This window comes from Saccoglossus kowalevskii, chromosome 13 (assembly GCF_978046115.1).
Source record: "Saccoglossus kowalevskii chromosome 13, keSacKowa6.1, whole genome shotgun sequence".
Classification (NCBI taxonomy): Eukaryota; Metazoa; Hemichordata; class Enteropneusta; family Harrimaniidae; genus Saccoglossus; species Saccoglossus kowalevskii.
The window spans coordinates 7,111,230-7,133,844 of record NC_140653.1 but is presented as its reverse complement, the minus strand read 5'-3'; the positions used below and the strand labels follow the sequence as shown (position 1 = coordinate 7,133,844).

The window sequence follows — 22,615 nt, the reverse complement described above, 5'->3', positions numbered from 1 at the left end:
ACCATCAAAGATGGAAGGGAAAGGTATATTAAGGGAAAAATTTCTGTCCGGCGTTGTCGTCGTCGTCGTTGTCGTTAATAATGTTATTGTGTGCACAATAACTTTACTAATTCTATTCCAAACTTTATCAAACTTGGTCACCTTATTCATCAGTATAAAGTCTTCCCTGGGTATGAAGAACAGATGTCCTGTATGAAAATATCACGCAAAAATTGAGAAAATCTGATAAAATATTTTCTACTTGACTGATCACTGGTGATACACATTCAAAGGTCACTGATCCCAGTGTGAATGTGCATTGCTGTATGTGTTCAATGAAGCAAATCATTTATCTTGTAATAATACCCTTGGTAATGTATATATATGCTAGACTAGATTTCAATGCAAACTCATGGAGTTGTTGCACAGTCTGATACAGATTTGCAAACCTACCAATAAAATCTTAACAGAAAACAAGATGTCAGATAATCAATATAAGCACTCCTATGAAGTGGGTGCCAAACTTTTGGTCAAGATCTGAAGCCGATAGAAAATTATGTCTGTTTAGTCTCATCCACATTTTGAGAGGAAAATTATACTCAAAAATATGTATTCTGTATTTGTTGAAGTATATAAATTTTGAGAATCAAAATTCGCAGCAATTTGCCTCAGCTATTAGGATGTAATTTTATAATACTAATTTGAAAACACACTTCAAAGAAATAAAGTGTTAAGGGATATTCCCACTTTGTACTTAATTAGAATACAAAAGACAGAAAATAAAATAAAAGTATTTATAGTAGTGATTTCCATCTCAATACATCAAATCAGTAATAATTAAACATCAGTTGTACTTCTGTATTATTATTATTTCAGATAATTAATTCAGATATTTTAGTATAAAAACAAATGCCTCAACTCAGAAAAAAGTGCTGCATTTAGACATGTATTGAATTGTACAACATGCAAGATAACAGAAAATCTTAGTTGGATTTTGTACAGGTATCTCTGTTAAAAACTAATGATTTATTGAGACAAATATGAACTGTCTCATTATATTCATTGTACCATGACAGTATTATTTGAAAAGTAAAAAGCGCCCTCTCAGGGTAACTATCATGTTGCAAGCTCTGCTTTGTATGCAAATCAACTTCAGCCTTGAAGTATGTACCATGTTTCAAAAATAGTTAGTTGGTGTCCAGAGAGAGAAGTCAACAGCACTGTTACCTCCTGAGTATTTATATCTTTGCAGTGTATATTCTGTGTATTTTCAGAATACTATTACTTAACAGTGTCTGAGCCTTCAGTCAGCTCATAGTCAGAGATATATATGACATACAAGTATTATCCATTTTTTCAGTCTATTAATTTTACTGTATTGTAACCTTGTTGGTTATGTTTCTCAAGATTGTTTACTGCTTATAATCTTCAGTCAGTTCAGAATAAATTTATTCAGGTTAAATCAAATCAGTAATAATTGAACATCAATTGTACTTTTGTGTTAATATTATTCAAAGTAATTCAGATATTTTAGTTTAAAAACTAGTTTAGTATAAAAACAAAAGCCTCGTCTCAAAAAAAGAAGTGCTGCGTTAAGACGTGAACAGAATCGTAAAAACATGCAAGATAAAAGGAAAAAGAAATCTAAATTAGATGAATCATATAATGATTTTAGTGTCAATGAAGAAATCAAAAGTCATGGAAAAAATTATCTGAATACAGACTTAGTTGCATTTTTACCTTGCCCGTACCATCAAAGATGGAAGGGAAAGGTATATTAAGGGAAAAAATTTGTCCGGCGTTGTCGTCGTCATCGTCGTTGTTGTTGTCGTCGTCGTCGTCGTTAATAATTGTTATTGTGTGCATAATAACTTTACTAATTCTATTCCAAACTTTATCAAACTTGGTCACCTTATTCATCAGTATAAAGTCTTCCCTGAGTTTGAAAAACAGATGTCCTGTATGAAAATATCATGCAAAAATTGAGAAAATCTGATAAAATATTTTGACTGTTTCTACTTGACTGATCACTAGTGATACACATCAAAGTTCACTGATGCAACTGCTCATGGGTTAGCCACATTTCTCAAAGTATATAACTTCATTGCATCCATCCATATGCTGAGTGATATTCTGCCTCACCTTACAAGATTATCTTTGGTATTCCAGGTATGCTCATAAATTATTAATGATTACTAATACACTTTTACATTCAAGTATGATATTGCACCAACTTTATTTTTCTGACAACTATTTTATTTGCAGACGACAGATGTGAACTTTTTATTGAACCAGTATTACACAGTACTATAATGGCTATCAATCACCTGAAACATGCAACAACTTGAAGCAAGGTTTACTAATGACTTATCAATACACAGTATCAATGTTACACAACACTTAAAAGAATCATTTAAGAACCAGGTACATTGTATGCCACTTATGTTTTATTAATATTATGCAATTATTAAACTAAATGTTTTATATGTCTAGTGCTATAATAAATACATAATGATGTTTTTAGAGATTTATGACAAGTACATTGATAACATCACCACCAATTTGAAAGAAAGATTTCCTGAGGTGGAGCTTCTTCAAGCATTCAGTGTATTTGATCCCAGCACTTTGGATGAGGCGGATGGCACTATGGATGACACAGTGCAGCAACAGCAACTTCAGGTATGGAATGGGATATATCCTGACTTCCATAATTGCATTAAGTTTATGTGCCAGTATAAGCTTCATCAAAACATCTCCACTGACTTGTACAATATTTACTATTTTTACGAGACACTATGTGAACACGATAAAGGGATTATATCAAATACAGATGATGTAATGAGTGAGTGGGATGTTTTAAAGCAACAGATGCTTGGCATGAAAGATGACAAACATATTGATGTTGTAAAGAAGATAGTGAGATTATATCAGGTTGTATATCCAAACCTATATAAGCTGGCATGTATTGCCCTTATCTTGCCAATGAGCACTAAAGGTGAGTTTTTTAGTCCCCGTTCGGACGCAGTCCGAAAACGGGGACTTATGTTTTGCCCTGTGTGCGTTCGTCTGTCCGTGCGTCCTTGCGTCCGTGATCACCTGTATCTCGAACATGCATGGACCGATTAAGTTCAAACTTCACTCATACATCACACATTATATGGGACATATGCACATGCATTTTTTTCATGATCCGATTAACGATAGCCGAATAGCGGCCATTTTAAGGCCGAAAATGCATCAAAATCGCACATTTTCACCATTCCAGACCCGGATCTCAGTTATGCATGGACGGATTTTGTTCAAATTTGGTACATACATTAAACATAATAGGACCTTGATGCACGTCTTTTTTTTTTGGATCGGGTTCGAAATGGCCGACTGGCGGCCATTTTGTTTTAAAGAATTCAGTTCTGGATCTGTATCTGAGACATGCTTGGATTGATCGAGTTCAAACTTCACACACACAAGGTACATCATGTCACAAATATATATGTGCATTTGTTTCATGATCTCATTAACGATAGCCAAATGGCGGCCGCTTTAAGGCCGAAAATGCATTGAAATCGCACATTTTCACCATTCCGGACCCGGATCTCAGTTATGCATGGACGGATTTCATTCAAATTTGGTACATACATTAAACATAATAGGACCTTGATGCACGTCATTTTTTTTCGGATCAAGTTCGAAATAGCCGACTGGCGGCCATTTTGTTTTAAAGAATTCAGTTCTGGATCCGTATCCGAGACATGTCTGGATTGATCAAGTTCAAACTTCACACACACAAGGTACATCATGTCACAAATATTTATGTGCATTTGTTTCATGATCTCATTAACGATAGCCAAATGGGGGCCGCTTTAAGGCCGAAAATGCATTGCAATCGCACATTTTCACCATTCTGGACCCGTATCTCAGTTATGCATGGATGGATTTTGTTCAAATTTAGTACATACATTAAACATAATAGGACCTTGATGCACGTCTTTTTTTTTCGGATCAAGTTCGAAATGGCCGACTGGCGGCCATTTTGTTAAAGAATTCAGTTCTGGATTCGTATCCAAGACATGTCTGGATTGATCAAGTTCAAACTTCACACACACATGGTACATCATGTCACAAATAGATATGTGCATTTGTTTCATGATCTGCTTAACAATAGCGGAATGATGGCCATTTTAAGGCCGAAAATGCATCAAAATCACGTATTTTCACAATTCCAGAACCGGATCTCAGTCATGCATGGATGGATTTTGTTCAGATTTTGCACAATGTGTTGTACATATGCAGGTGCATTTCGGTCATGATCTGCTTTGAATGTATATGTCACTCAAATATGAACGGAACGGCGACGTGTCATTGACAATGACTTGTTACATTTGTTTTGTCATCACTGAATATTATTCATCATCTCACAACTATTCTCCATTTTTTATTCTATGTGACTATTACAAAACATTTGTAATTGTATGTTAACGCACTGAAATGTGCACTCTTTGTCTCCCACTCCTTTGACCTTTATCAGTCAGCTAGCTAACTTCCACCCTTGATTATGTAACTCGTATTTACTTTATAGATCATTCCCCAGTTTATGCTATTTTAGTTAGTATCCCACGAACCATCATGTGTTTACATTTTGCCATCTTAGCCAATCACGTTAGTGCATCCACGGCGTCCCTTAGTCTTGGCTACTCTCATCGCATCATTCAGTTCCTGCTTTCATACAGTGAGCATCGTTCAAGTTTCCTCCCACCCTCCCATCATTACAGTTTGCTTCAACATTTTGTATTTTGTTTTTTCCTCTGTGCTTATTTCATGTTTTGGTTATTTATCAAGAAATACAGCTGGGGGGGGGGGGATTGTCACACAGGGAATCCATACTCTGTTTGGGCAACACATCGCACTTGCCCCGAGATGAGTTGAAAGTTACAATTCGCGGCAGGACATAGGCCTCAATGACGCCTACACACAGAATACCCTTAGGTTGGCGCCCTCACTCAAGTACCACGTCGTCCTTGCCATGATGTTGGTCAAAGGCGACCAATATCATGGAATAGACGGCTAAGACGCTTGTACGCTGAGGCTCTCGATCCCCCTACTTTTTCTCGCATATCAGTCTCTTGTGTCATTTCTAGTGCATTAAACAAAATTAATATTTTACTTAGTAATACCCTTTTATTTTTTTCCTTCAGATTGTGAGAGAGGTTTCTCTGCATTGAATAGAATCAAGACTACACTTAGAAATAGGCTGAATGAAACCACATTGAAGCATCTTGTATTTATAGCACTAGAGGGACCACCAGCTACTATGTTTGATTTTGATAAGGCAGCAGATTCATTTAAACTAATAAAGAATAACTTGTATATAATGTATAATATGAATTAAGTGTACTTAAAATAAAATTGAAAAACAAGAATCATACGTCTTGCATTGTGTTAACATTTTGGAAGTGTGAGCAATTTATGTAAATTAGTATGCTAATTAATATGTTAATTTATGCAAATTATCCTGCAACTCGGCCACAAATCCTGGAGAGAACACTGATATTCTTCACTAAAAATAATATTTTTCATTTGACAAGCTATTTTTAGCTTGAGTCACAGAACACAGTCTGGAATGGAGTCTCATGGAGTTGGTTCCGTTCGTCAACCCGTCTGTGTGTCTGTGTCATATGACTGTCATGTCCTGATTTCAAGAAATTTTTTGGACAACTTGTGTAGCCTTGTGTGCAGTGACTCTGCCTTTCTGGGGGGATTTGTGCACATTTAGGAGATTTTGGTCAAAATAGACTGAAAATACTTTATTCTTCAATTTGTAGATTTCATTCAAACTTGGAATATAGATTTATATGACACATCAAAATACAGTTATGTACTTTAAACACATTTGTTGGTTTTAGGGGTTAAATGCTTGTTCTAGTTGATTCAAACACTATGTACATGAATGGGTGCCCTGACATATAGATGTCTGTTTGTCTATTAAAAATTTATATAATCAACTTCTTGCTTGAAACATTACCTCTAATTTTCTATGAGACACTTTGGCTGGATCTCTCTCACATTACCTCTAATTTTCTATGAGACACTTTGGCTGCATCTCTCTCACATTACCTCTAATTTTGTATGAGACACTTTGGCTGGATCTCTCTCACATTACCTCTAATTTTGTATGAGACACTTTGGCTGGATCTCTCTCACATTACCTCTAATTTTGTATGAGACACTTTGGCTGGATCTCTCTCACATTACCTCTAATTTTCTATGAGACACTTTGGCTGCATCTCTCTCACATTACCTCTAATTTTGTATGAGACACTTTGGCTGGATCTCTCTCACATTACCTCTAATTTTGTATGAGACACTTTGGCTGGATCTCTCTCACATTACCTCTAATTTTGTATGAGACACTTTGGCTGGATCTCTCTCACATTACCTCTAATTTTGTATGAGACACTTTGGCTGGATCTCTCTCACATTACCTCTAATTTTGTATGAGACACTTTGGCTGCATCTCTCTCACATTACCTCTAATTTTGTATGAGACACTTTGGCTGGATCTCTCTCACATTACCTCTAATTTTGTATGAGACACTTTGGCTGGATCTCTCTCACATTACCTCTAATTTTGTATGAGACACTTTGGCTGGATCTCTCTCACATTACCTCTAATTTTGTATGAGACACTTTGGCTGGATCTCTCTCACATTACCTCTAATTTTGTATGAGACACTTTGGCTGGATCTCTCTCACATTACCTCTAATTTTGTATGAGACACTTTGGCTGGATCTCTCTCACATTACCTCTAATTTTGTATGAGACACTTTGGCTGCATCTCTCTCACATTACCTCTAATTTTGTATGAGACACTTTGGCTGCATCTCTCTCACATTACCTCTAATTTTGTATGAGACACTTTGGCTGGATCTCTCTCACATTACCTCTAATTTTGTATGAGACACTTTGGCTGGATCTCTCTCACATTACCTCTAATTTTGTATGAGACACTTTGGCTGGATCTCTCTCACATTACCTCTAATTTTGTATGAGACACTTTGGCTGCATCTCTCTCACATTACCTCTAATTTTGTATGAGACACTTTGGCTGGATCTCTCTCACATTACCTCTAATTTTGTATGAGACACTTTGGCTGGATCTCTCTCACATTACCTCTAATTTTGTATGAGACACTTTGGCTGCATCTCTCTCACATTACCTCTAATTTTGTATGAGACACTTTGGCTGGATCTCTCTCACATTACCTCTAATTTTGTATGAGACACTTTGGCTGGATCTCTCTCACATTACCTCTAATTTTGTATGAGACACTTTGGCTGCATCTCTCTCACATTACCTCTAATTTTGTATGAGACACTTTGGCTGCATCTCTCTCACATTACCTCTAATTTTGTATGAGACACTTTGGCTGGATCTCTCTCACATTACCTCTAATTTTGTATGAGACACTTTGGCTGGATCTCTCTCACATTACCTCTAATTTTGTATGAGACACTTTGGCTGGATCTCTCTCACATTACCTCTAATTTTGTATGAGACACTTTGGCTGCATCTCTCTCACATTACCTCTAATTTTGTATGAGACACTTTGGCTGGATCTCTCTCACATTACCTCTAATTTTGTATGAGACACTTTGGCTGGATCTCTCTCACATTACCTCTAATTTTGTATGAGACACTTTGGCTGGATCTCTCTCACATTACCTCTAATTTTGTATGAGACACTTTGGCTGGATCTCTCTCACATTACCTCTAATTTTGTATGAGACACTTTGGCTGGATCTCTCTCACATTACCTCTAATTTTGTATGAGACACTTTGGCTGCATCTCTCTCACATTACCTCTAATTTTGTATGAGACACTTTGGCTGCATCTCTCTCACATTACCTCTAATTTTGTATGAGACACTTTGGCTGCATCTCTCTCACATTACCTCTAATTTTGTATGAGACACTTTGGCTGGATCTCTCTCACATTACCTCTAATTTTGTATGAGACACTTTGGCTGGATCTCTCTCACATTACCTCTAATTTTGTATGAGACACTTTGGCTGCATCTCTCTCACATTACCTCTAATTTTGTATGAGACACTTTGGCTGCATCTCTCTCACATTACCTCTAATTTTGTATGAGACACTTTGGCTGGATCTCTCTCACATTACCTCTAATTTTGTATGAGACACTTTGGCTGGATCTCTCTCACATTACCTCTAATTTTGTATGAGACACTTTGGCTGCATCTCTCTCACATTACCTCTAATTTTGTATGAGACACTTTGGCTGGATCTCTCTCACATTACCTCTAATTTTGTATGAGACACTTTGGCTGGATCTCTCTCACATTACCTCTAATTTTGTATGAGACACTTTGGCTGCATCTCTCTCACATTACCTCTAATTTTGTATGAGACACTTTGGCTGCATCTCTCTCACATTACCTCTAATTTTGTATGAGACACTTTGGCTGGATCTCTCTCACATTACCTCTAATTTTGTATGAGACACTTTGGCTGGATCTCTCTCACATTACCTCTAATTTTGTATGAGACACTTTGGCTGGATCTCTCTCACATTACCTCTAATTTTCTATGAGACACTTTGGCTGGATCTCTCTCACATTACCTCTAATTTTGTATGAGACACTTTGGCTGGATCTCTCTCACATTACCTCTAATTTTCTATGAGACACTTTGGCTGGATCTCTCTCACATTACCTCTAATTTTCTATGAGACACTTTGGCTGGATCTCTCTCACATTACCTCTAATTTTCTATGAGACACTTTGGCTGGATCTCTCTCACATTACCTCTAATTTTCTATGAGACACTTTGGCTGCATCTCTCTCACATTACCTCTAATTTTGTATGAGACACTTTGGCTGGATCTCTCTCACATTACCTCTAATTTTGTATGAGACACTTTGGCTGGATCTCTCTCACATTACCTCTAATTTTGTATGAGACACTTTGGCTGGATCTCTCTCACATTACCTCTAATTTTCTATGAGACACTTTGGCTGGATCTCTCTCACATTACCTCTAATTTTCTATGAGACACTTTGGCTGGATCTCTCTCACATTACCTCTAATTTTCTATGAGACACTTTGGCTGGATCTCTCTCACATTACCTCTAATTTTCTATGAGACACTTTGGCTGCATCTCTCTCACATTACCTCTAATTTTCTATGAGACACTTTGGCTGGATCTCTCTCACATTACCTCTAATTTTCTATGAGACACTTTGGCTGGATCTCTCTCACATTACCTCTAATTTTGTATGAGACACTTTGGCTGCATCTCTCTCACATTACCTCTAATTTTGTATGAGACACTTTGGCTGCATCTCTCTCACATTACCTCTAATTTTCTATGAGACACTTTGGCTGGATCTCTCTCACATTACCTCTAATTTTGTATGAGACACTTTGGCTGCATCTCTCTCACATTACCTCTAATTTTCTATGAGACACTTTGGCTGGATCTCTCTCACATTACCTCTAATTTTCTATGAGACACTTTGGCTGGATCTCTCTCACATTACCTCTAATTTTCTATGAGACACTTTGGCTGGATCTCTCTCACATTACCTCTAATTTTCTATGAGACACTTTGGCTGCATCTCTCTCACATTACCTCTAATTTTCTATGAGACACTTTGGCTGGATCTCTCTCACATTACCTCTAATTTTCTATGAGACACTTTGGCTGCATCTCTCTCACATTACCTCTAATTTTCTATGAGACACTTTGGCTGGATCTCTCTCACATTACCTCTAATTTTCTATGAGACACTTTGGCTGGATCTCTCTCACATTACCTCTAATTTTGTATGAGACACTTTGGCTGCATCTCTCTCACATTACCTCTAATTTTGTATGAGACACTTTGGCTGGATCTCTCTCACATTACCTCTAATTTTCTATGAGACACTTTGGCTGGATCTCTCTCACATTACCTCTAATTTTCTATGAGACACTTTGGCTGCATCTCTCTCACATTACCTCTAATTTTCTATGAGACACTTTGGCTGGATCTCTCTCACATTACCTCTAATTTTCTATGAGACACTTTGGCTGGATCTCTCTCACATTACCTCTAATTTTGTATGAGACACTTTGGCTGCATCTCTCTCACATTACCTCTAATTTTGTATGAGACACTTTGGCTGCATCTCTCTCACATTACCTCTAATTTTCTATGAGACACTTTGGCTGGATCTCTCTCACATTACCTCTAATTTTGTATGAGACACTTTGGCTGCATCTCTCTCACATTACCTCTAATTTTGTATGAGACACTTTGGCTGGATCTCTCTCACATTACCTCTAATTTTCTATGAGACACTTTGGCTGCATCTCTCTCACATTACCTCTAATTTTCTATGAGACACTTTGGCTGGATCTCTCTCACATTACCTCTAATTTTGTATGAGACACTTTGGCTGCATCTCTCTCACATTACCTCTAATTTTGTATGAGACACTTTGGCTGGATCTCTCTCACATTACCTCTAATTTTCTATGAGACACTTTGGCTGGATCTCTCTCACATTACCTCTAATTTTGTATGAGACACTTTGGCTGGATCTCTCTCACATTACCTCTAATTTTCTATGAGACACTTTGGCTGGATCTCTCTCACATTACCTCTAATTTTCTATGAGACACTTTGGCTGGATCTCTCTCACATTACCTCTAATTTTGTATGAGACACTTTGGCTGCATCTCTCTCACATTACCTCTAATTTTGTATGAGACACTTTGGCTGGATCTCTCTCACATTACCTCTAATTTTCTATGAGACACTTTGGCTGGATCTCTCTCACATTACCTCTAATTTTCTATGAGACACTTTGGCTGGATCTCTCTCACATTACCTCTAATTTTCTATGAGACACTTTGGCTGGATCTCTCTCACATTACCTCTAATTTTCTATGAGACACTTTGGCTGCATCTCTCTCACATTACCTCTAATTTTCTATGAGACACTTTGGCTGGATCTCTCTCACATTACCTCTAATTTTCTATGAGACACTTTGGCTGGATCTCTCTCACATTACCTCTAATTTTGTATGAGACACTTTGGCTGCATCTCTCTCACATTACCTCTAATTTTGTATGAGACACTTTGGCTGGATCTCTCTCACATTACCTCTAATTTTGTATGAGACACTTTGGCTGGATCTCTCTCACATTACCTCTAATTTTGTATGAGACACTTTGGCTGGATCTCTCTCACATTACCTCTAATTTTGTATGAGACACTTTGGCTGCATCTCTCTCACATTACCTCTAATTTTGTATGAGACACTTTGGCTGCATCTCTCTCACATTACCTCTAATTTTGTATGAGACACTTTGGCTGCATCTCTCTCACATTACCTCTAATTTTGTATGAGACACTTTGGCTGCATCTCTCTCACATTACCTCTAATTTTGTATGAGACACTTTGGCTGCATCTCTCTCACATTACCTCTAATTTTGTATGAGACACTTTGGCTGCATCTCTCTCACATTACCTCTAATTTTCTATGAGACACTTTGGCTGGATCTCTCTCACATTACCTCTAATTTTGTATGAGACACTTTGGCTGGATCTCTCTCACATTACCTCTAATTTTGTATGAGACACTTTGGCTGCATCTCTCTCACATTACCTCTAATTTTGTATGAGACACTTTGGCTGCATCTCTCTCACATTACCTCTAATTTTGTATGAGACACTTTGGCTGCATCTCTCTCACATTACCTCTAATTTTGTATGAGACACTTTGGCTGCATCTCTCTCACATTACCTCTAATTTTCTATGAGACACTTTGGCTGGATCTCTCTCACATTACCTCTAATTTTCTATGAGACACTTTGGCTGCATCTCTCTCACATTACCTCTAATTTTCTATGAGACACTTTGGCTGGATCTCTCTCACATTACCTCTAATTTTCTATGAGACACTTTGGCTGCATCTCTCTCACATTACCTCTAATTTTCTATGAGACACTTTGGCTGGATCTCTCTCACATTACCTCTAATTTTCTATGAGACACTTTGGCTGCATCTCTCTCACATTACCTCTAATTTTCTATGAGACACTTTGGCTGGATCTCTCTCACATTACCTCTAATTTTCTATGAGACACTTTGGCTGGATCTCTCTCACATTACCTCTAATTTTGTATGAGACACTTTGGCTGCATCTCTCTCACATTACCTCTAATTTTGTATGAGACACTTTGGCTGGATCTCTCTCACATTACCTCTAATTTTCTATGAGACACTTTGGCTGGATCTCTCTCACATTACCTCTAATTTTGTATGAGACACTTTGGCTGGATCTCTCTCACATTACCTCTAATTTTGTATGAGACACTTTGGCTGGATCTCTCTCACATTACCTCTAATTTTCTATGAGACACTTTGGCTGGATCTCTCTCACATTACCTCTAATTTTGTATGAGACACTTTGGCTGGATCTCTCTCACATTACCTCTAATTTTCTATGAGACACTTTGGCTGGATCTCTCTCACATTACCTCTAATTTTGTATGAGACACTTTGGCTGGATCTCTCTCACATTACCTCTAATTTTCTATGAGACACTTTGGCTGGATCTCTCTCACATTACCTCTAATTTTGTATGAGACACTTTGGCTGCATCTCTCTCACATTACCTCTAATTTTCTATGAGACACTTTGGCTGGATCTCTCTCACATTACCTCTAATTTTGTATGAGACACTTTGGCTGGATCTCTCTCACATTACCTCTAATTTTCTATGAGACACTTTGGCTGGATCTCTCTCACATTACCTCTAATTTTGTATGAGACACTTTGGCTGGATCTCTCTCACATTACCTCTAATTTTCTATGAGACACTTTGGCTGGATCTCTCTCACATTACCTCTAATTTTGTATGAGACACTTTGGCTGCATCTCTCTCACATTACCTCTAATTTTGTATGAGACACTTTGGCTGCATCTCTCTCACATTACCTCTAATTTTGTATGAGACACTTTGGCTGGATCTCTCTCACATTACCTCTAATTTTGTATGAGACACTTTGGCTGCATCTCTCTCACATTACCTCTAATTTTGTATGAGACACTTTGGCTGGATCTCTCTCACATTACCTCTAATTTTGTATGAGACACTTTGGCTGCATCTCTCTCACATTACCTCTAATTTTGTATGAGACACTTTGGCTGGATCTCTCTCACATTACCTCTAATTTTGTATGAGACACTTTGGCTGCATCTCTCTCACATTACCTCTAATTTTCTATGAGACACTTTGGCTGGATCTCTCTCACATTACCTCTAATTTTGTATGAGACACTTTGGCTGGATCTCTCTCACATTACCTCTAATTTTGTATGAGACACTTTGGCTGGATCTCTCTCACATTACCTCTAATTTTCTATGAGACACTTTGGCTGGATCTCTCTCACATTACCTCTAATTTTGTATGAGACACTTTGGCTGCATCTCTCTCACATTACCTCTAATTTTGTATGAGACACTTTGGCTGCATCTCTCTCACATTACCTCTAATTTTGTATGAGACACTTTGGCTGGATCTCTCTCACATTACCTCTAATTTTGTATGAGACACTTTGGCTGCATCTCTCTCACATTACCTCTAATTTTGTATGAGACACTTTGGCTGGATCTCTCTCACATTACCTCTAATTTTGTATGAGACACTTTGGCTGGATCTCTCTCACATTACCTCTAATTTTCTATGAGACACTTTGGCTGGATCTCTCTCACATTACCTCTAATTTTGTATGAGACACTTTGGCTGGATCTCTCTCACATTACCTCTAATTTTGTATGAGACACTTTGGCTGGATCTCTCTCACATTACCTCTAATTTTGTATGAGACACTTTGGCTGGATCTCTCTCACATTACCTCTAATTTTGTATGAGACACTTTGGCTGCATCTCTCTCACATTACCTCTAATTTTGTATGAGACACTTTGGCTGGATCTCTCTCACATTACCTCTAATTTTCTATGAGACACTTTGGCTGCATCTCTCTCACATTACCTCTAATTTTCTATGAGACACTTTGGCTGGATCTCTCTCACATTACCTCTAATTTTCTATGAGACACTTTGGCTGGATCTCTCTCACATTACCTCTAATTTTCTATGAGACACTTTGGCTGGATCTCTCTCACATTACCTCTAATTTTCTATGAGACACTTTGGCTGGATCTCTCTCACATTACCTCTAATTTTCTATGAGACACTTTGGCTGGATCTCTCTCACATTACCTCTAATTTTCTATGAGACACTTTGGCTGGATCTCTCTCACATTACCTCTAATTTTCTATGAGACACTTTGGCTGGATCTCTCTCACATTACCTCTAATTTTCTATGAGACACTTTGGCTGGATCTCTCTCACATTACCTCTAATTTTGTATGAGACACTTTGGCTGGATCTCTCTCACATTACCTCTAATTTTCTATGAGACACTTTGGCTGGATCTCTCTCACATTACCTCTAATTTTCTATGAGACACTTTGGCTGGATCTCTCTCACATTACCTCTAATTTTCTATGAGACACTTTGGCTGGATCTCTCTCACATTACCTCTAATTTTCTATGAGACACTTTGGCTGGATCTCTCTCACATTACCTCTAATTTTCTATGAGACACTTTGGCTGGATCTCTCTCACATTACCTCTAATTTTCTATGAGACACTTTGGCTGGATCTCTCTCACATTACCTCTAATTTTGTATGAGACACTTTGGCTGGATCTCTCTCACATTACCTCTAATTTTGTATGAGACACTTTGGCTGGATCTCTCTCACATTACCTCTAATTTTCTATGAGACACTTTGGCTGGATCTCTCTCACATTACCTCTAATTTTGTATGAGACACTTTGGCTGGATCTCTCTCACATTACCTCTAATTTTGTATGAGACACTTTGGCTGGATCTCTCTCACATTACCTCTAATTTTCTATGAGACACTTTGGCTGCATCTCTCTCACATTACCTCTAATTTTGTATGAGACACTTTGGCTGGATCTCTCTCACATTACCTCTAATTTTCTATGAGACACTTTGGCTGGATCTCTCTCACATTACCTCTAATTTTCTATGAGACACTTTGGCTGGATCTCTCTCACATTACCTCTAATTTTCTATGAGACACTTTGGCTGGATCTCTCTCACATTACCTCTAATTTTCTATGAGACACTTTGGCTGGATCTCTCTCACATTACCTCTAATTTTCTATGAGACACTTTGGCTGGATCTCTCTCACATTACCTCTAATTTTCTATGAGACACTTTGGCTGGATCTCTCTCACATTACCTCTAATTTTCTATGAGACACTTTGGCTGGATCTCTCTCACATTACCTCTAATTTTCTATGAGACACTTTGGCTGGATCTCTCTCACATTACCTCTAATTTTGTATGAGACACTTTGGCTGGATCTCTCTCACATTACCTCTAATTTTCTATGAGACACTTTGGCTGGATCTCTCTCACATTACCTCTAATTTTCTATGAGACACTTTGGCTGGATCTCTCTCACATTACCTCTAATTTTCTATGAGACACTTTGGCTGGATCTCTCTCACATTACCTCTAATTTTCTATGAGACACTTTGGCTGGATCTCTCTCACATTACCTCTAATTTTCTATGAGACACTTTGGCTGGATCTCTCTCACATTACCTCTAATTTTGTATGAGACACTTTGGCTGCATCTCTCTCACATTACCTCTAATTTTCTATGAGACACTTTGGCTGGATCTCTCTCACATTACCTCTAATTTTCTATGAGACACTTTGGCTGGATCTCTCTCACATTACCTCTAATTTTCTATGAGACACTTTGGCTGGATCTCTCTCACATTACCTCTAATTTTGTATGAGACACTTTGGCTGCATCTCTCTCACATTACCTCTAATTTTCTATGAGACACTTTGGCTGGATCTCTCTCACATTCATTCATTTATAACTCTAAAGCTTTATAATTTGATTGGTTATAAATTAAAGAATAAAAAAAATAGGAAAGTGTCATCGTTACATACCTTGTCCAAAACTTCATGCAGCCCTCTCACATTTTAAAGTTACCTGATTTTTAGCATTTTTGTCTGCAAATCTGCCATTGCAGAAGCTAATCTTGTATGGTCCTTTCATATGCATACCATGATGGAGTATGTGTTGTCATGTCAATGACTTGTTCTATGCCTGAAATTGCATGGCATATTGGTGGTACATTTTTTATCTCAATGCTGATTATTCAATATTACAATTTGCAGCTTTGTCAGCATCTACAGATCCTGGTCATATGGCACCATCAGTATGTTCCAGGCCTACAGCCACCACCACCACAACCAGTTGTGTCAATACAGACTTTCATGGATAACAAGCTCCATCAACAAGTTGTATGTCTGTTGCCAGCACTAGTAACGCAAGCATTCAAAGTCAGACTGCATCAACTATTGGTAATGTGACTGATCTTTCCAAATTGAATGATACTTCAAAAGAAATGGAAATTCAGAAAAAACTGCGTTTCTTCAGAGAGCAGATAAACTTTAATGATGCCAGACCACTGAGACTATATTTGGATCGTACTCATTTGCTGCAGAGTAACATTTCATTCTTTAAACGCAAAAATATTTCCATACTAAGACCAATGTATGTGGTATTTGAGGAGGAAGAAGGCATTGATTCTGGAGGACCATTACGAGAAAATTTTTCTCTATTGTTTGAAGAGTTTGTGTCTGCTAAATTAGATTTATTCATAAAAACAGCCTCAGGATATTTGCTACCAACCAACAGCAAAAGAAATATTTATGGTGGATTGTACGAGATAGTGGGCATGGCTATTGCTACTGCTGCAATGAATGATGTTCCAATTGTACTTCCATTATACCCAGCTATCATTTTTAAAATATTTGATGAAGACCCCAGTGTTATTATGCAGCATCTCTGTTTAACAGATGTACCTGACACCTATGCAAGAATGTTTATAAAGAAGGTAAAAAAATGTCAACATTTAATAGTAAACCTGGCTCCCTACTGGAAACAGGCAGAGATGTATAATTGATGTTCATTTTTTGTTTAAGCAGAAATTACTGACTGACAGCCAAAAATTTATTACATTCAAACACACTCATTATTTCTGAATTGGCTCAACATTGAATAAAGATTGAATTGACAATGCCAAAAAGTAACCTAATTTTATTTGAAATTCAGCTACTATTGCATTATGTGTTTTTCTATTTGTTTATTTCAGATGTTAGAGTGTACAACAGATGAGAGCTTAACCGAGTTGCTGAATGACGAATCTGAACCTACACACTAATTGATTTGTGTGGTTGGGATAATACCACTTTAATCACAGTAAGTTTCATAGTTATACTTTTGCTGATAATATGAAGTTATTACTGCAAAGTATGCATTTGAAATGCGTTTGTTCATTTTGTGATCACATCTTCAGTTCTCTGATTGAAATGTGCATTGCTTTACAGTGGAGCTTGTTTGATGATTCAAACAAATATGCTCAGCCCATTACAGTACATTGCCAGCAACAACTGATAGCATATGAGCACTATTTAGCAAAATGTTCACCTACATAACTGTATCACTGCTAGTGATCCTGGCACTCTTCTGTGTGATATTCATGGAAGCTCAACACATTTTTAGTCCCCTTCAGACGATGTTCGAAAATGGAGACTTGTGGATTGATCTGATTCATTCGGTTGTATCCAGCAGTATCTTGCATGTGATTCGTTAAGTTCACACATTTTCACAATTCCAGAACCAAATCTCTGTCATGTCTGGATGAATTTGGTTTAAAGGTTGTACATACAGTAAACACAATGGGAGCTTGAGCACACAATTTTTTTAGCTCCGCTTTCGACTTTGTTGAGCGGAGCTTATCATATGAGTGATTGTCCGTCGTCCGTGTCAATGTTTTACTTTTTCGACTTCTTCTTGAAAACTACAAGCCTGAATGCTTCGATACTTGGTGTATATGTATCTTGGGTAGACCTCTCTCAGTTTTGTTCATTTCATGATCATATCTTCAATTCTCTAATTTTGATGAATATTTTTGTCATTTTTGGTAAAATGTGATATTTTTGACTTCTTGTTAAAAACCGCAAGTCCAATTGCTTTGATACTACATACAGTACAGTTCTCGCGGAAGCTTTGGCTTTTGTGGCATCATTGTCGCACACGCATGGCTTTATTGTCGCCTCCGCATCGCATCATTGTGGCATCAGCTTCGCGTCATTGAAAATTGAAGCTGTGTTCGCCGCTCTTATTTTGTGGCATCATCGTGGCCTCAGCTTCGCAGTCTCATGGCATCAACATGACATCAGCTTCAAAGTATTGTGACATGAGTTTGACCTCATTATTTTCACATGGAAAGGCAGTAGAGAAAAACACATGTACAGAAGTTCGATATGTAATCGATTTGAAATTCAAAGCGGTAAGGGGAATAAAATATGACCAAGAGTAAAATGACATTTTAAAAAGATATCTTGTTTAATTATTTAATGTTGCGAGTATTGGGTACCAAAAACTATGTGAAGTACATTGCAATCTGCAAGGTGACGTGTGTCATATTGACTGCAAGGAAAAACGGGATAAATTTAAATCACACGATGCAATCGTCGTTCGGAAACAACACAATATGCTATACGAAATGAAACTGTTCTTGTTATAAAATACAAAGTTCCAAAACAAATGCGTACATTTCCAACTATGATTGGATGGTTGTGGTGGCGTCGGTCTGGTAAAATTTTACATCCAATTTTCAAAATTAAGTCACGATCAGTGACCTGAGCTCGATCTTTACGTACTTTAAAAGTATTCTCACAAAAAAATATTTTCGAATAAAACGAGCCACAGGCCTGGTAAAAAATCGAATAACACTTGACGTGCAGAAATAATTTATTGGGCTTCAGAAAAAAAGTGTTCATTTAGTTGTAGCCGTAAATATTTGGTGACCAGTCGATGAACAATTTGAAACTCATTATACACAATACTGAATATCATCGACCCCAATCTGGTTTACCTTATTTCCCAACTTGCAAAACTGATTTGTATCTCAGTCCACTTTTTCTTTTTTTCTTTTTTTTGAACTGAGGTCAATCTGGTTTACCTTATTTCCCAACTTGCAAAACTGATTTGTATCTCAGTCCACTTTTTCTTTTTTTCTTTTTTTGAACTGAGGTCAAAACCCAGCCGTTTGTCAAAATACACCGATGTTTTTCAGTGAATGATTGTGAAGCCTGTCACAGCACAGTGAATCGACGCCGGAGATTGGACAGTACGACGACCCTTCAATTAGCATCAAATATGCTTTGTTATAACATCATTGATTTGCTGAAAGTCACAGAACCATATTTGTCCGTATTATCAACGGGACTTTGCGAGAGAACCACACCCACATTTTCAACCATTTTTAGCGCGGAAGTTGCCAACAAATGTTGAAAAACTCGTGAATTTTATAGATTTGAATAAAATAAAGCTAGCGATTGGTAAGACTGGTTAATAATATATCCCCGATGCTCTTCGAATTTTTTTAATTTTATTTCAAGGCGAGAAATGGATAATTGAAGTTCCATCGATTTCAAGGCGACTGTTTCACTGCGACAACTCTACGCTGTGTTGTAGTTTCACGAAGTATAAAAAATATATATAATAAATAGTACATGTTTAATTATTTGGTTTTACAGCCCGCAAATTACGGAACATGATCCCCATGAATTATGATAAATAAATGTTGATTGTGTTGAATAATGGACGTCGGGACCGTTTGGAGAAACCAACGGGGATCGATATTCCAAACAAATTACTGGGACACGGTCGGTAGACATTTCAAACAAATGAAATTATTAACGAAAGACGAGATTTTTCCAGATATTTACGAACATACTGTCACAACAAATATATGCAAAATTGACAAATACACAAAGAGATATTAGGTTTTATTTTAGCCTTAGAAATATTTTCTTTCACTCAGTCCATGCGTGGGACTTCTATTTAGCTTCATGGTCCTTGGGCTTGTGTTCTCCTTGGGGGAAATAACAATAATTATACAAATCGTAAACTCAACACAGTCAGGAAAAGAAACCCGGACAACCATGTCATACTTCTGTTGAAATACATTTTGTAGCAGTGCCTCACGTCAGAATATTGTTTAAAATAAAATAGTCAATCCCAGCCAAATCTAGGTCAAAAGGTCAGATTGCGTGCATAAAATTATAGATAGTTAAAACAAAAAGTATTTGAACTTTTGACGGTTGTTTAACATCTATGCACGGTTACTAAACTAGTAACCGTGATCTATGAAAACCAGAAAATTGTTAGTAGTCCGAATTTTTATTTTTTTTATATTGTGTTATTTTTATTATATTGTGTTCTGTGCTTCTGTATTTTATTAAGACTTGTATTTTACCATTGTCGTTTTTTCTATTAAATGCTAACTGTTCCTCTTACAAGCGTGTGGCGTGTTACAAATGTCATTTTTGGTAAAAAGTGATATTTTCGACTTCTTGTTAAAAATCAACAATCATTTATGGTGAAAAATTATATTTTTAAATTCTTGTTGAAAACAGTAAGTCCCATTGCATTGATACTATGCATATTGTTCATTTTCTAATGATATCTTCTGTTCTTTAATTGTAATGTGCACTGCTAACAGCGAGGCGATCTCAGCCGAGAGGCTGCTTGTTTGTGGATCAATTTCAAAATGGCGGCCTGATGGCTATTTTGCAGTGCAGAATGCAGTTAAGGATCCTCATATCCGTGATGGTTGGACCAATCAAGTTCAAACTTCACATGTACATAAGATTTTATATTAGACAAACAGACTTTCACCATGAGATCAAAAATGACTTCTCATCTGTTTTTTTTTTTATCAAATTTAAACTAATATAGTTTACTTGATTCTGTTGAGGCCACCAATGATATTGGATGTAATATGTCATGGAGAGTGTGATAAAAATATGTTCTTACAAATATGAAACTATTAACAAATTTTATCCTGAAATGTATACTTCAACACTGGTTGACAAGATTTTGTAAAAGGAATTTCTTCTGCTGGGTCTCAATTCAAGTATCATACTTAGGGTTACTTTTCACAGTGAATGTTTTATACATGTGCTACTAATAGAGCAAGTGTGGTATTTTGATATACATTATTTACTATGAAGGTGTATTTTCAACAAAACCAAGGTATACATTATGCATGTGAATCAGTGTAAAAAACCCTTCACTAACATCTTGCTGGTGAAATATGATGAATTGTCATCATTTTGGTCTGCTTCTGTACCCGTGTTTGATTTAATTGGGTATTAATTATAAGATTTGTTATATTTTTAGCTGAACAATTGTCACGAATTGGCCTGCAAAACATCTCGTGCAACGAATGGCAGCCAGAATATGGAAACATGCTCTGCAAGCAAAGACGACTAACCTACCTGAAACTGCAAGATCCGATGCAGTAAATTCGAGGCGTGGTCTTCCTAAAGGTGGAGGGAAGAAATAGAAAAAATTGTAAAAACACAACCCAACTGATTTTACTATATATATATAATAAATGACATCACTGTTAACATCTATCATGCGTATTATATACATTCTACTTCTTGTGTTATTAATGGCAAATATTAAGGCTACTACATGGAACATACGAGGTGGTCGTGATGCCTATAAACGTTACCAAGTATTTAATTTTCTGAAATCTAATTATTCAAGTCATGTTTATTTTTTACAAGAGACGCACACAAATGCTTGCGATGAGGCTGCATGGCAAGTAGTGTGGAGAGGTCAGTGCTTCTTTTCCCACGGTAACAACCACTCTTCAGGTGTGGCAATTGTATTCAAACCCGGGTCAAAGGTCAATGTTTTCTCCATTCACAATGTTGTAGAAGGTCATTTGCTACATGCACACATCGAGCTGGACAATTTTCCTGTACATCTGGTGAATGTTTATGCACCCACAGATGGACTAGAAAGGTTGGAATGTTTTCAAAAACTAAAATCCCTGTTAAATGATATAAACAGCGATACTTGTATTGTGGGTGGTGACTTTAATTGCACCATTAATCCAAGTTTGGATAGACAAAATAGCACAGAGCTACATTTACCTTCTTCCAGGTTTCTTTCTCATGTCGCTAGACGCTTTAAAGTCGTCGACACATGGCGCCATGTCAACGCCGACAATAAACAGTTTACTTGGAGTTGAGGTACTACGTACATGCTCACGGCTTGATATCTTCTTGGTACCAAAGTCGTGTGCTTCTCGTATTAAACAATGCACTATTCAACCACATTTCAACTTCTCAGATCATCAACCCGTCACACTCACTTTATCTATACACAGTATATCAAACCGGAATCCAGTGTGGTCTTTTAATGTCAGCCTCCTTGAAGACGAGGAATATTGCTCTATAATTAATGATTATTGGTTGTCATGGCAACAACAAAAATCACGCTTTGAATTTATCCAGATGTGGTGGGATGTCGGAAAACGCAACATACAACAGCTTACCAAACAGTATACAGCAAAACTCAGTAAAAACTATCACACCATTAAACGGGATATCTGTAATACAATAGA

General features: G+C 37.1%; 1 long non-coding RNA gene across 1 annotated transcript; it reads left to right on the top strand.

Moving 5' to 3' along the window:
- Nucleotides 1-17,294: 17,294 nt before the first annotated feature.
- On the top strand, nucleotides 17,295-21,612 carry LOC144351343 (uncharacterized). Its single transcript, XR_013420429.1, has 2 exons — nucleotides 17,295-17,382; nucleotides 21,376-21,612. It is a non-coding gene; the product is annotated as an uncharacterized LOC144351343 (long non-coding RNA).
- Nucleotides 21,613-22,615: the final 1,003 nt, after the last annotated feature.